At 45.7% G+C, this 13,731-nt stretch overlaps 1 pseudogene; it reads right to left on the reverse strand.

Moving 5' to 3' along the window:
* Positions 1–12,670: 12,670 nt before the first annotated feature.
* Positions 12,671–12,789, reverse strand: LOC122921153 (annotated as a pseudogene).
* Between the last annotated feature and the right edge of the window lie 942 nt (positions 12,790–13,731).

Here is a 13,731-nt window from a genome sequence, read left to right on the forward strand (position 1 = left end):
TGTACAAGAATATAACTACTATAATACTGCCTCCTATGTACAAGAATATAACTACTATAATACTGCAGCTATAAGAATATAACTACTATAATACTGCCTCCTGTGTACAAGAATATAACTACTATAATACTGCTTCTATGTACAAGAATATAACTACTATAATACTGCTCCTATGTACAAGAATATAACTACTATAATACTGAAGCTATAAGAATATAACTACTATAATACTGCTCCTATGTACAAGAATATAACTGCTATAATACTGCTCCTATGTACAAGAATATAACTACTATAATACTGCCTCCTATGTACAAGAATATAACTACTATAATACTGCAGCTATAAGAATATAACTACTATAATACTGCTCCTATGTACAAGAATATAACTACTATAATACTGCAGCTATAAGAATATAACTACTATAATACTGCTCCTATGTACAATAATATAACTACTATAATACTGCAGCTATAAGAATATAACTACTATAATACTGCTCCTATGTACAAGACTATAACTACTATAATACTGCAGCTATAAGAATATAACTACTATAATACTGCTCCTATGTACAAGAATATAACTACTATAATACTGCTCATATGTACAAGAATATAACTACTATAATACTGCTCCTATATACAAGAATATAACTACTATAATACTGCTCCTGTGTACAATATAACTACTATAATACTGCTCCTATGTACAAGAATATAACTACTATAATACTGCTCCTATGTACAAGAATATAACTACTATAATACTGCTCATATGTATAAGAATATAACTACTATAGTACTGCTCCTATGTACAAGAATATAACTACTATAATACTGCTCCTATGTACAAGAATATAACTACTATAATATTGCTCCTATGTACAAGAATATAACTACTATAATACTGCCTCCTATATACAAGAATATAACTACTATAATACTGCTCCTATGTACAAGAATATAACTACTATAATACTGCTCCTATGTACAAGACTATAACTACTATAATACTGCTCCTATGTACAAGAATATAGCTACTATAATACTGCTCCTATGTACAAGAATATAACTACTTTAATACTGCTCCTATGTACAAGAATATAACTACTATAATACTGCCTCCTATATACAAGAATATAACTACTATAATACTGCTCCTATGTACAAGAATATAACTGCTATAAAACTGCTCATATGTATAAGAATATAACTACTATAATACTGCTCCTATGTACAATAATATAACTGCTATAAAACTGCTCATATGTATAAGAATATAACTACTATAATACTGCTCCTATGTACAATTATATAACTACTTTAATACTGCTCCTATATACTTTGACCAAAAATATAAACGCAACACTTTCGGTTTTGCTCTTATTTTGCATGAGCTGAACTCAGATCTGAAACATTTTCTATATACACAAAAGACCCATTACTCTTAAATATTGTTCACAAATCTGTCTCAATCTGTGTTAGTGAACACTTCTCCTTTGCCAAGATAATCCATCCCACCTCACAGGTGCGGCATATCAAGGTGCTGATTAGACAGCATGAATATTGCACAGGTGTGCCTTAGACTGCCCACAATAAAATGCCACTCTGCTCTGAAATGTGCTCAGTTTTGCCTTACTGGGGAGGGGGGGGGGGGGGGAAGGGGATGTTTTCAGCTTCCAGGAATTGTGTACAGATCCTTGCAATATGGGGCCGCGCATTATCATGCTGCAACATGAGGTGATGGTTGTGGATGAATGGCACAACAATGGAGGGCCTCAGGATCTCGTCAGGTATCTCTGTGCAGTCACAATGCCATCAATAAAATGCACCTGTTTACGTTGTCCATAACATACGCCTGCCCATACCATAACCCCACCACCACCATGGGGCACTAGATGCACAACGATGACGTCAGCAAACCGCTCACCCACACGACGCCACACACGCTGTCTGCCATCTGCCCTGAACAGTGAAAACCGGGACTCATCCATGAGCAGAGCGCCTCTCCAACGTGCCAGACGCCATCGAATGTGAGCATTTGCCCACTCAAGTCGGTTACGACGACGAACTGCAGTCAGGTCCAGACCCCGATGAGGACGACGAGCATGCAGATGAGCTTCCCCGAGACGGTTTCTGACAGTTTGTGCAGAAATTCTTTGGTTATGCAAACTGATTGTTGCTGCAGCTGTCCGGGTGGCTGGTCTTAGACAATCATGGAGGTGAACATGCTGGATGTGGAGGTCCTGGGCTGGTGTGATTACACGTGGTCTGAGGTTGTGAGGCCGGTTGGATGTACTGCCAAATTCTCTGAAACGCCTTTGGAGACGGCTTATGATAGAGAAATGAACATTTATTGCACGGGCAACAGCTCTGGTAGACATTCCTGCAGTCAGCATGCCAATTGCACGCTCCCTCAATTGTTGCGACATCTGTGGCATTGTGCTGGGTGATCAAACTGCACATTTCAGAGTGGCATTTTATTGTGGGCAGTCTAAGGCACACCTGTGCAATATTCATGCTGTTTAATCAGCACCTTGATATGCCACACCTGTGAGGGGGGACGGATTATCTCGGCAAAGGAGAAGTGCTCACTAACACAGATTTAGACAGATTTGTGAACAATATTTGAGAGTAATGGGTCTTTTGTGTATGTAGAAAATGTTTCAGATCTTTGAGTTCAGCTCATGCAAAATGGGAGCAAAACCGAAAGTGTTGTGTTTATATTTTTGCTCAGTGTACTATATGTCACGTCAGTAGAGTAGATACAGACAAGGACAGTGAGGCCCTGGATTTCAACCCCCCCAACTGCCCCTACCCACTTACAGTACAAGCCCTAGATGTCTAGACCACAACTGGTCGACGGCCCCTACGCTACTTAAGTGCAGAGAAAGACAAACAAACAAACACAGACAGACAAACACAATATTAGAGTAATTACAAATGGGTCGGGACCAGACAGTCTAAGCAGTACCAGAATGGGCGATGGAGAGTGGTCAGATGAGAAGCCAAGGTTAGAAACCAGGAAAACAGGAACGAGGAACAAGGAACCTAGCTAGTGAGCCAACCAAGACTATTACTGGCACTGGCTCACAGCACTAGGGAGTTTAAATAGAGTGGCAGGTCCCTGGACCAGAACCTGATGTGTCCGGTGACCCGCCACTGTCATACATCAAATAACTAAATAGAACAACAATCAGCCATAACGCCCAGATTGGTGGAGGCTGCAATGATGGTTGAACTTCTGAAAGTATCTCCCATCTGCACACAGCATCTCTGGAGCTCAGCCAGAGTGACCACTGGGTTCTTAGTCGCCTCTTTTACCAAGGCCTTTCTCCCCCGATTACTTAGTTTGGTGGGATGACCAGCTCTAGGAAGCGTCCAAGTGGACTCCATTAAAGGTGTAGAAACATCTCAAAGATGATCCAGAGAAATGGGGACCCCAGAGCTACGAGAATGTCAAGTGTCATAGCAAAAGGTCTGAATACTTATGTCCAGGTGAAATTCTCATTTTGGGTTGAGTGGGGGAAAACTTTAAATTTGAGCACAAGGCCACAACATAACAAAATATAAAAAATAAGTGAAAGGGTCTGAAGACTTTCCGAATACATTGCATATGGATGTGAGCAAGTTATAGAATTTCCATGTCTTGAATTTGATGTTTCTTTGAGCATCTTGGGGGCAGCAGGAAACCTTCTGTGAACGGTGGACATTGTGTTAACAGTGATCCTCCTCTGATCACATAGTCTTGTCTCTGCCCTCTACAGGGGCGGCGGTGGTGGGTGCAGGGAAGCTTATGCAAATAAACACGTTAAGCGATTCAGCGCTCAACAAGTAGCCTGTTGTGTGGGTTTATTTGCATATCAAGAAGCCTTCTCCCTAATGATCCAATCAAGGTGAGGTCTAGCTGAGCCCTCAATTCTCATGTCTCATTAAGAAAGCCACCTCGAGAGGGCTGAGGACACGATGCAATGCGCTCTAAATGGCTTATTGTTTAAAGCAGCGCTCATGTGGCTACAGACCTGATGTTCACAGTGTGAGAGCGCTGAGAAAATGAGCACTTAAGTGAGGAACCTTCTACTTCTCAAGCACTTCGCAGAGAAACTTTATTTCTGGTTTCTTTTTAGTTTGAGGAGTACGTTGCAGTGAAATTCCATTACTCTGGCACCCTTTAGTCCGGGTTATCCAGCATAAAGTAGCCCTACGACAGATTAGTGGGCTCCCAGGTCAGTGGTAGGTGGTACCAGGTGTTTAGTTCATGGATATACTGGTAGGAAGATAGCATCGGCATTAGGACATTGGAGCCTATACATCACATGCCCAGAGGAATGGAGGAGGAGTGCATGTGTGTGAGTGGCCGGATGGGTGTAGTAGTTGTACTCACAGTTCTGAAGCTCTTTGGGCTCGTTCAGTGATGGGAAGGGGGCACCTTTTCTTTCCTTCAGGGGCACACTCCGTTTTTGGGTTTTTTCTGCCTTATGATGGTTTAGGTGCCCTTGGTGGTGAAGGTTTTGAGGTGCAAAGCAGGGTCCTAATTGTCGCGACACCAACATACATAAGTATCCAGGTGGCCCGGCACAGTTGTCTCCACTAGACTTCCTCTACACCTCTCCTTTCATCTGGTCTGTTTTCTGTAGGTGTTCTGGCTCTGTCCTGGGTGGTACGATGATGAGCTTGTGTGTCAGCTCCATACATGTGCTTCCTCCTCCTGGCCAAGTAGACTGCTCACTTAGGCTAGTTTCACACTTGCGGCAGGACGGATCCGACATGCTGTTCACCATGTCGGATCCGTCCTGTGGCTATTTCGCCGTGCCCGCGGACCGCCGCTCCGTCCCCATTGACTATAATGGGGACGGGGGCAGAGCTCCGGCGCAGCACGGCGGTGCACGGAGAAAGCCGCCGGACTAAAAAGCCTGACATGCAGTAATTTTAGTCCGGCGGCCTTTCTCCGTGCACCGCCGTGCTGCGCCGGAGCTCTGCCCCGTCCCCATTATAGTCAATGGGGACGGAGCGGCGGTCCGCGGGCACGGCGAAATAGCCGCAGGACGGATCCGACATGGTGAACAGCATGTCGGATCCGTCCTGCCGCAAGTGTGAAAGTACCCTTAAGGCTACTTTCACACTAGTGTTATTCTTTTCCGGCGCTGAGTTCCGTCCTAGGGGCTCAAATCCGGAAAAGAACTGATCAGTTTTATCCCCATACATTCTGAATGGAGAGCAATCCGTTCAGGATGCATCAGGATTTCTTCAGTTCAGTCTTTCTGACTGATCAGTCTTTTCAGAAAACCGTAGCATGTTGTATTTTTACCTCCGGCCAAAAATCCTGAACACTTTGACTGAACGCCGGATCCGGTCTTTTTCCTATTGACTTGCATTAACGCCGGATCCGGCGCTGTGTGTTCAGTCAAACCGGATACGGCTTTTGCATGTTAAACCCGAAAAATGTGAAAAAAAAGTTAAAGTCCATAAATGGCGGATCCGTTTTTTCCAATGCATTTTTTCATTGTGATCAAAATCCTGATCAGGATTCAATTGTAATCCGTTTTCACACGTTTTTCCGGATCTGGCAGGCAGTTCCGGTGTCGGAATTGAACGCCGGATTTAAACAACGCTAGTGTGAAAGTAGCCTGAAACTCAACTAGAACGCTCCAACCCTCTATTTATATATAGGGTGACGATAGCCCCATCTAGTGGTGGCCAAGGATAAGGCCTGTTATTACCGGGTGCTTGCATATACAGTGAAGGTATACATTACACAGAAATATATTATTTCTTTTCAGTTTGCAGTATACATTGACACTGGAGCAGGATGCTGCACAGTTATCGCCTGTCCACAGAAAAGGGTATAACTTTGATTGTTGGGGAACAGACGGCTGGGACCACTACCATTTACGAGACAGGTTGTCCCATACCCCTGAAATGAATGGAGCAGCAGGTCTAGCATTTGCATTGCCGCTCCATTCACTCTCTTTGGGTCAGCTGGAAAAATAGCCGAGTGCTTATGCACGACTGTCTCTCAAGATATATATACAGGTCCTTCTCAAATAATTAGCATATTGTGATAAAGTTCATTATTTTCTGTAATGTACTGATAAACATTAGACTTTCATATATTTTAGATTCATTACACACCAACTGAAGTAGTTCAAGCCTTTTATTGTTTTAATATTGATGATTGTGGCATACAGCTCATGAAAACCCAAATTTCCTATCTCAAAAAATTAGCATATTTCATCCGACCAATAAAAGAAAAGTGTTTTTAATACAAAAAAAGTCAACCTTCAAATAATTATGTTCAGTTCTGCACTCAATACTTGGTCGGGAATCCTCTTGCAGAAATGACTGCTTCAATGCGGCGTGGCATGGAGGCAATCAGCCTGTGGCACTGCTGAGGTGTTATGGAGGCCCAGGATGCTTCAATGCGGCGTGGCATGGAGGCCATCAGCCTGTGGCACTGCTGAGGTGTTATGGAGGCCCAGGATGCTTCAATGCGGCGTGGCATGGAGGCCATCAGCCTGTGGCACTGCTGAGGTGTTATGGAGGCCCAGGATGCTTCAATGCGGCGTGGCATGGAGGCCATCAGCCTGTGGCACTGCTGAGGTGTTATGGAGGCCCAGGATGCTTCAATGCGGCGTGGCATGGAGGCAATCAGCCTGTGGCACTGCTGAGGTGTTATGGAGGCCCAGGAGGCTTCAATGCGGCGTGGCATGGAGGCAATCAGTCTGTGGCACTGCTGAGGTGTTATGGAGGCCCAGGATGCTGCGATAGCGGCGTGGCATGGAGGCAATCAGCCTGTGGCACTGCTGAGGTGTTATGGAGGCCCAGGATGCTTCAATGCGGCGTGGCATGGAGGCAATCAGCCTGTGGCACTGCTGAGGTGTTATGGAGGCCCAGGATGCTTCGATAGCGGCCTTAAGCTCATCCAGAGTGTTGGGTCTTGCGTCTCTCAACTTTCTCTTCCCAATATCCCACAGATTCTCTATGGGGTTCAGGTCAGGAGAGTTGGCAGGCCAATTGAGCACAGTAATACCATGGTCAGTAAACCATTTACCAGTGGTTTTGGCACTGTGAGCAGGTGCCAGGTCGTGCTGAAAAATGAAATCTTCATCTCCATAAAGCTTTTCAGCAGATGGAAGCATGAAGTGCTCCAAAATCTCCTGATAGCGGCTGCATTGCCCCTGCCCTTGATAAAACACAGTGGACCAACACCAGCAGCTGACATGGCACCCCAGACCATCACTGACTGTGGGTACTTGACACTGGACTTCAGGCATTTTGGCATTTCCCTCTCCCCAGTCTCCTCCAGACTCTGGCACCTTGATTTCCGAATGACATGCAACAGTCCAGTGCTGCTTCTCTGTAGCCCAGGTCAGGCGCTTCTGCCGCTGTTTCTGGTTCAAAAGTGGCTTGACCTGGGGAATGCGACACCTGTAGCCCATTTCCTGCACACGCCTGTACACGGGGGCTCTGGATGTTTCTACTCCAGACTTAGTCTTTCTGTGTCTTACCCTCTTGCTTGAGGGTGTCAATGATGGCCTTCTGGACAGCAGGCAGGTTGGCAGTCTTACCCATGATTGCGGTTTTGAGTAATGAACCAGGCTGGGAGTTTTTAAAAGCCTCAGGAATCTTTTGCAGGTGTTTAGAGTTAATTAGTTGATTCAGATGATTAGCTTAATAGCTTGTTTAGAGAACCTTTTCATGATATGCTAATTTTTTGAGAGAGGAAATTTGGGGTTTTCATGAGCTGTGGCCAAAATCATCAATATTAAAACAATAAAAGGCTTGAACTACTTCAGTTGTGTGTAATGAATCTAAAATATATGAAAGTCTAATGTTTATCAGTACATTACAGAAAATAATGAACTTTATCACAATATGCTAATTTTTTGAGAAGGACCTATATATATACTGTATATACTAGATGTGTGCATAATGCCCAACGTCACTCTTATCATGAACTTCCCCAAATGTACTAGAGCTCACTTTTAACTCAAATTTTGGATAGGTCATAAAAAAATGACCTATTGTTTAAATCAAGTTTTTTTGCAAGCAAGAATTTTTGGTGTTTTTTCTAATTTCCCATGTCATTATCTATATTAAATGTAATAAAGAAATCTATCAGATTTTACTTCTGCCGCTGTACCCTGATTCCTATTCTGTAGTGATCCCTTCTCTGTAGTCATCTCATTATCATCACAGGTAGGATTACCGTGACAGGCAACACCCGTATACAGATATCACAGGATCCACCCTTTACAATAAGTGATTTCACATCTTATTTACTCCCCCTCTCTGCACAATGACCTCAACACAGGTCACAGAGCATGCCCCTAGCACTCTCTAATAGATATCACTGAGTACTCTCCAGTCTACAGGCTCCTGTGGTTTACGTGGCAGCTGTAAAGGAGCTCCGAATGCTGTTAAAGATGGACGCCCCGATATTCATGTAAATAAAACTACAATCAGAAAATAAAAAACAGATGAAAAATAACAGTATCTGGTTTTTATTAGAAGACATTATAGGTAATACATTCCCTTTAAAACATTTTTTACAATGATTGTTAAAGGGGTTGTCTCATGATGATGACCCCAGTCCTTGTGCCCTATTAGTAAATATGGAACTCAAAAAGATTTTTCTTCCCTGCTTTGCCCTCTCCTCCTCCTCCTACCCTATTAGCCACAATGGAGTCCCCTTATGGGGGCACAGAGCTATGGAAAATGGCTGCACATAGAGGTCTTAAAGGGGTTGTCCAGGGTCAGAGCTGAATCTGGACACATCCCAATTTTCACCCAGGCAGCCCCTCTGATATAAGCATCGGAGCATTTCATCCTTTGATATCACCGGGCTCACTGCTGGGCAGAAGCCTCCGCCTAGCTTTCCCCATGGAGAGCCCCGCTACGTCACCGGATCTCCAGAAAAAGCCTTTGTCCTGTGCGATTCAGCGCAGGGCAAAGGGAGAGCATCGGAGCATTAAATGTTCCAATTCTCATATCAGGGGTGCTGCCTGGGTGAAAATGGGGATATGTCCGGGTTCAGAGCTTGAAGTTTTGTGACATATTGCTAGAATATGCCACAAATGTCAGATGAGTGTGGGCCCCACCTCCTATCTCCAAAACGGGGCCCACGAAGTGAAAGGAGAGCAGAAATAAAGCCGTGCAAACGCAACCACCCACCACTCCGAAAATAGGCGAGCGCTGGCTCAGCTACTTCAGGCAGTCCTATAGCAGCGGATGGAAAGCGGCTTGCCCTCCATTCACTGCCATGGGAATCCCAAAGATAGCCAAGCTCCCTCATTCAACTGTTTTCGGAACTCCCATAGCATCTTCTATGTTCCTTGTAATGTAGTGGGTTAGGGATAGTTAGATAACATATACAAACCCCCCCCCCCCCCCCCCATTGTGCTGAGAAGACTACATACCTGAGTGAGTATCTCAGACACATGCGTGCTGCACACTGGACATCCCTAGGGGAGGAGCTGAAAGGTATAAACCTTGTGCACAAAGACAAATAACTGGAACTCTGCTGAGAACATCATCCAGGTAGGATGTTGTAGGTCACTATCTCTTTTTTGTATCACCATGGGGTGTCGGCCATGTTCTACCACCTGGCGACAGGAGTTGTTTCATTCCTTTGTGTTGCAGGCCAGTGATTGTCATGTACTTTTACTACTCTGTATGCGATTTGTCTTTTTTTTTTTTTATCACATTTAGCAAATATATTTAGGCTAGGACTACACGGCGACACGTGTCACACAACAAAAAGGGTACAACTACATTGTGACATGTGCCGCGCAACATTTTTTATAATGCGAGTCAATGGTGTTGAGCTGTGACTTGCGACATGCTGCGACTGCGAAACGACAGTCGCCAAAAATACATCCAAGTTGGATTTTTGTATGTTGCATTGCAGTCTCAGCATGTCGCATGTCACAGCTCAACACTTCTGACTCTCATTATAAAAATGCGTGACCCATGTCGTGTAAGCTTGTTTATTCTCACATTTTTTTTAAATTCACGTTAAAAGAGCCACCCATGCGCTGTGAAGTCCTCCCCCCACACTGTAGAGGTGTAATGGAGGGCCAAGAATACAGTTAGGGGAGCTTTTTGGTAATTTGGGGGGGGGGGGGGGTGCAGACAGGAAATTCTGGCGACCGCCCCTCTTTACGTGGACCAGATCGACCCCCCCCTCTGGCTGTGTCATGGTCACACGGGCGAGCGAGTGCCACGTTTGTCACAGCGATTACACTTTTCTCGCCATTGATTTCTGGAAGGGAGCGCAGGATCTTTACACCGCGCCGTCTCGCTTATTGGTTACAGTAAAATAGGACATAAAGATTTATTGTCTCCAGAGGTAAAGATTGAGCCACGAGAAGGGGCTGCCAATATTTTCATTGCTACAATACGATATGTGCTCCGCTGATCCGTCATTAACTCTCCCCGCAGTGAATTTCCTCTTCGAAGGAGACGCTAGCATTAACCGTTTCACTGCAAGGCTCGGCTGTCACAGTCACATGACTCAGATCGCGATCATATTGGGCAGCACAGAGTATTTCAGGAGAGGAGTAGGCTGGGTTTGGTAGGGGCTGGGGGACTGTGATGTGAGGCCTGCAGATGGCAAGTTTAATGGTTTAATGTCATAACGTGAGGACTGGAAAGGGAGATAATACACAGATTGAAAGTACCGTGGTTGCCACAGCAGCACAGATTATTTCAGGAGAGCAGTGTGTTGATCTTCTAGTCTAGAGGGATAACCTGTCCACTCAAGGATATATTGTATTGGGGTACAGAAAATGATGTTCCTTGAGGCAGGGTTGCCTTTGACAGGTCATGAAGTACAGTGGAGTGAACACAGTCTCCCAGCAGCACAGAGGATTTAATGGGATTGTGTTGATCTCCTGACCTGTCCTTGCAGGTGCGAACATATCTGGTGAATATTTCAGTTCGTGGTGCATGGACTGCCCAAGATGTGACGTGAGCTCCACCACCCACAGTCTTTAGTGAATGTGCCCCCATAGGTGCGGCTCAGGGAACATGTGGGGGTTCACTTCCATCTAAAAAGGACAGTAACAGATCGACTGCGTGTAAAGGAGTGCAAGTGATCACCCTGTCTCATAGTCACGGATAGGTTACTATCTACAGAAATTGTTGCGCAGGAAACTGCGCTGATGGAAACATCGGGCGTCAGGGGGAGAGGGGGCCGCCAATAGCAGGCCGCAACGGGAATGAGCCTCCCTAGCGTCATGCTAGAGAGGCTGTTTCCCGTCGCTGCCTGCTATTGGTTGCCCCCTCTCCCCCGACGCCCAATGTTTTCATCTGCGCAACGGAGAGATGCAGCTGCGGCCGTGCGGGCTTCAGAAGTGGCGCGGGTGCCGGAAAGCAAGGTGAGTACAACCTCTGTGATGGGGCCCGGACATATGGGGGGGCATTTCAGGGGTTGGGTAACCCCTTCAAAGAGACCATTCTGTATGGAGACTTAGGCCTCTTTCACACGGGCATCGTGCGTGAGGGACGGGCAAGATGCGGGTGCGTTGCGGGAAAATGTGCAATTTTTCCGCGTAAGTGCAAAGCGTTTTTATGCGTTTTGCACGCGCGTGAGAAAAATCGGCATGTTTGGTACCCAGACCCGAACCCGGACTTCTTCACAGAAGTTCGGGGATCGGTGTTGTGTAGATTTTATTATTTTCCCTTATAACATGGTTATAAGGGAAAATAATAGCATTCTTAATACAGAATGCATAGTAAAATGTCCATTGAGGGGTTAAAAATAATAAACAAATTTAACTCACCCCATCCACTTGATTGCGTAGCGGATCTCCTCTTCTTTCTACTTTCTTCAGGACCTGGCTAAAGGACCTGGCTTTTTTTTTCTTCTTCTAAGAACAGATTCTATCGAAAGCCCAAAGTCGTGCTCTCACCTCGTGCAACAAAATCGTGCAGCGTGCCACACAAAAATCGTGCACTAGGTCGCGGTCTATCGCAGGCCCTCTCCGAAGAGAAGAGCCCCCCACAAACCATTCCCAATCCCTCCGGGGCCGTTAAGCTCCTGCAAGGGGCTGAGACAAGTGGCAACCCTCAGCCGAAGCCAAGGGTACGCCCATCTATGCTCCCGGCTTTCGCCTAGGCTGCCACCCAAGGCGTCAGCCAGGAGCTTCAACAAGGTCTGGACTCTCCCCGAGCCCAAGGGGTTTGGCAGGGGGGTGAGGAACCAATATGGCCACACACACACCCCCTAGACCTCAAGGAGGGGGTACCCGTTAGGGCGCCGCAACCCTTGAAAATCCTAGTGAACACACAACGTGTAAAAGTGCACACAGTGATATAAAAAATAAATAAGTGAATGATTGCCATTACGGCCCGGACATTCGACCGGAATTATAAAAATTCCTCGTATCTTCAAGGCCGAAGCCGAGCAAATAGAGGTGTGTGCTAAAATTGTGATAAAGAAAGTGCTGTGCTAATGTGCCATCTCTCAGTGGGATTCCACCCCCAGTGAGTTCCGGCACCCCAGGGTCACCAGTCCTGGGGCACTTGCACTTTGGGCTTTCAACACAACTCGGCCTAATGGCATCGATCCAGCAACCCGGGCCACCTCGCACAGGACATTTCTGCCCTGCGCTGTACACCCTTCATGGGCCACTGTGTGGTTCTCTGCTCTTCTCTAATCCCATGGCTCACCCTGTCGCGGCCTTCCTCCATGGGCAGAGTTCAGTCCCGGAGCCAGGCTCCACTGGACTGATAAGAACAGATACTACACTTGATCTTAGCCAAAAGGCCGAGAAGCGATGGTGAAGGATCATGTGATGGACCATGTGATGAGCACAGTGATGTCATCAAAGGTCCTTTACCCAGGTCCTGAAGAAAGAAGAGATGCCGGCTGCACGAATGATTAAGTGGATTAAGGTGAGTTAAAAAAATAATTTAACCCCTCCAGCCCTATTGTACTATGCATTCTGTATTAAGAATGCTATTATTTTCCCTTATAACCATGTTATAAGGGAAAATAATACAATCTACAGAACACCGATCTCAAGCCTGAACTTCTGTGAAGATGCAGATTTTTCTCACGCGCGTGCAAAGCGCATTAAAATGTTATGCACTTGCGTGGAAAAATCTGGCATTTTCCTGCGACGCACCCGCATCCTATCCGGCCCAAATCCATGACGCCCGTGTGAAAGAGGCCTTCGTTTTTTTTCCAGGGCCACTAAGTTCCCAATCCGCCCCTGATGCTGGAAAACTGGCAACAATAAGTTTGCTCCATGTCCCACTTGTGCAACTCTTTGAGCGTTTAGTTCCTGTCACTGTGCGGCGCAGGAGCGGCCATCGCTGGCCCATCTATAATCTACACCAGGAAATCTACAGCATCCCCCTTAGGGCTCACGATTATTATTTTTCCCCGCAACGGATCCACATTTTTTGCGGGTTGGATGCTTACCCATTCACATCAAATCAGCGCACCCGCAAAAAAAATAGAACATGTCAGACTCTTGTCCGTTTTATAGACAAAGGTCGGACAGTTCTCTAGAGGGAAGGACGTTCCGTTCCGTAAAATGTGGAACGCACACGCCTGGTATCCGTGTTTTGCAATTTGCGGACCGTAAAAAACAGCTACAACCGTGTGCATGAGCCCTTACTGACGTAGATTTCTATTTTGCCGCATGGTCGTCATAATAATTGTGACTGACCTCAGGGGAGGATAGATTAAGACGCCAGTGCTTATATCCCTGAG

Source organism: Bufo gargarizans, chromosome 10, assembly GCF_014858855.1.
Source record: "Bufo gargarizans isolate SCDJY-AF-19 chromosome 10, ASM1485885v1, whole genome shotgun sequence".
In the NCBI taxonomy this organism is placed as follows: domain Eukaryota; kingdom Metazoa; phylum Chordata; class Amphibia; order Anura; family Bufonidae; genus Bufo; species Bufo gargarizans.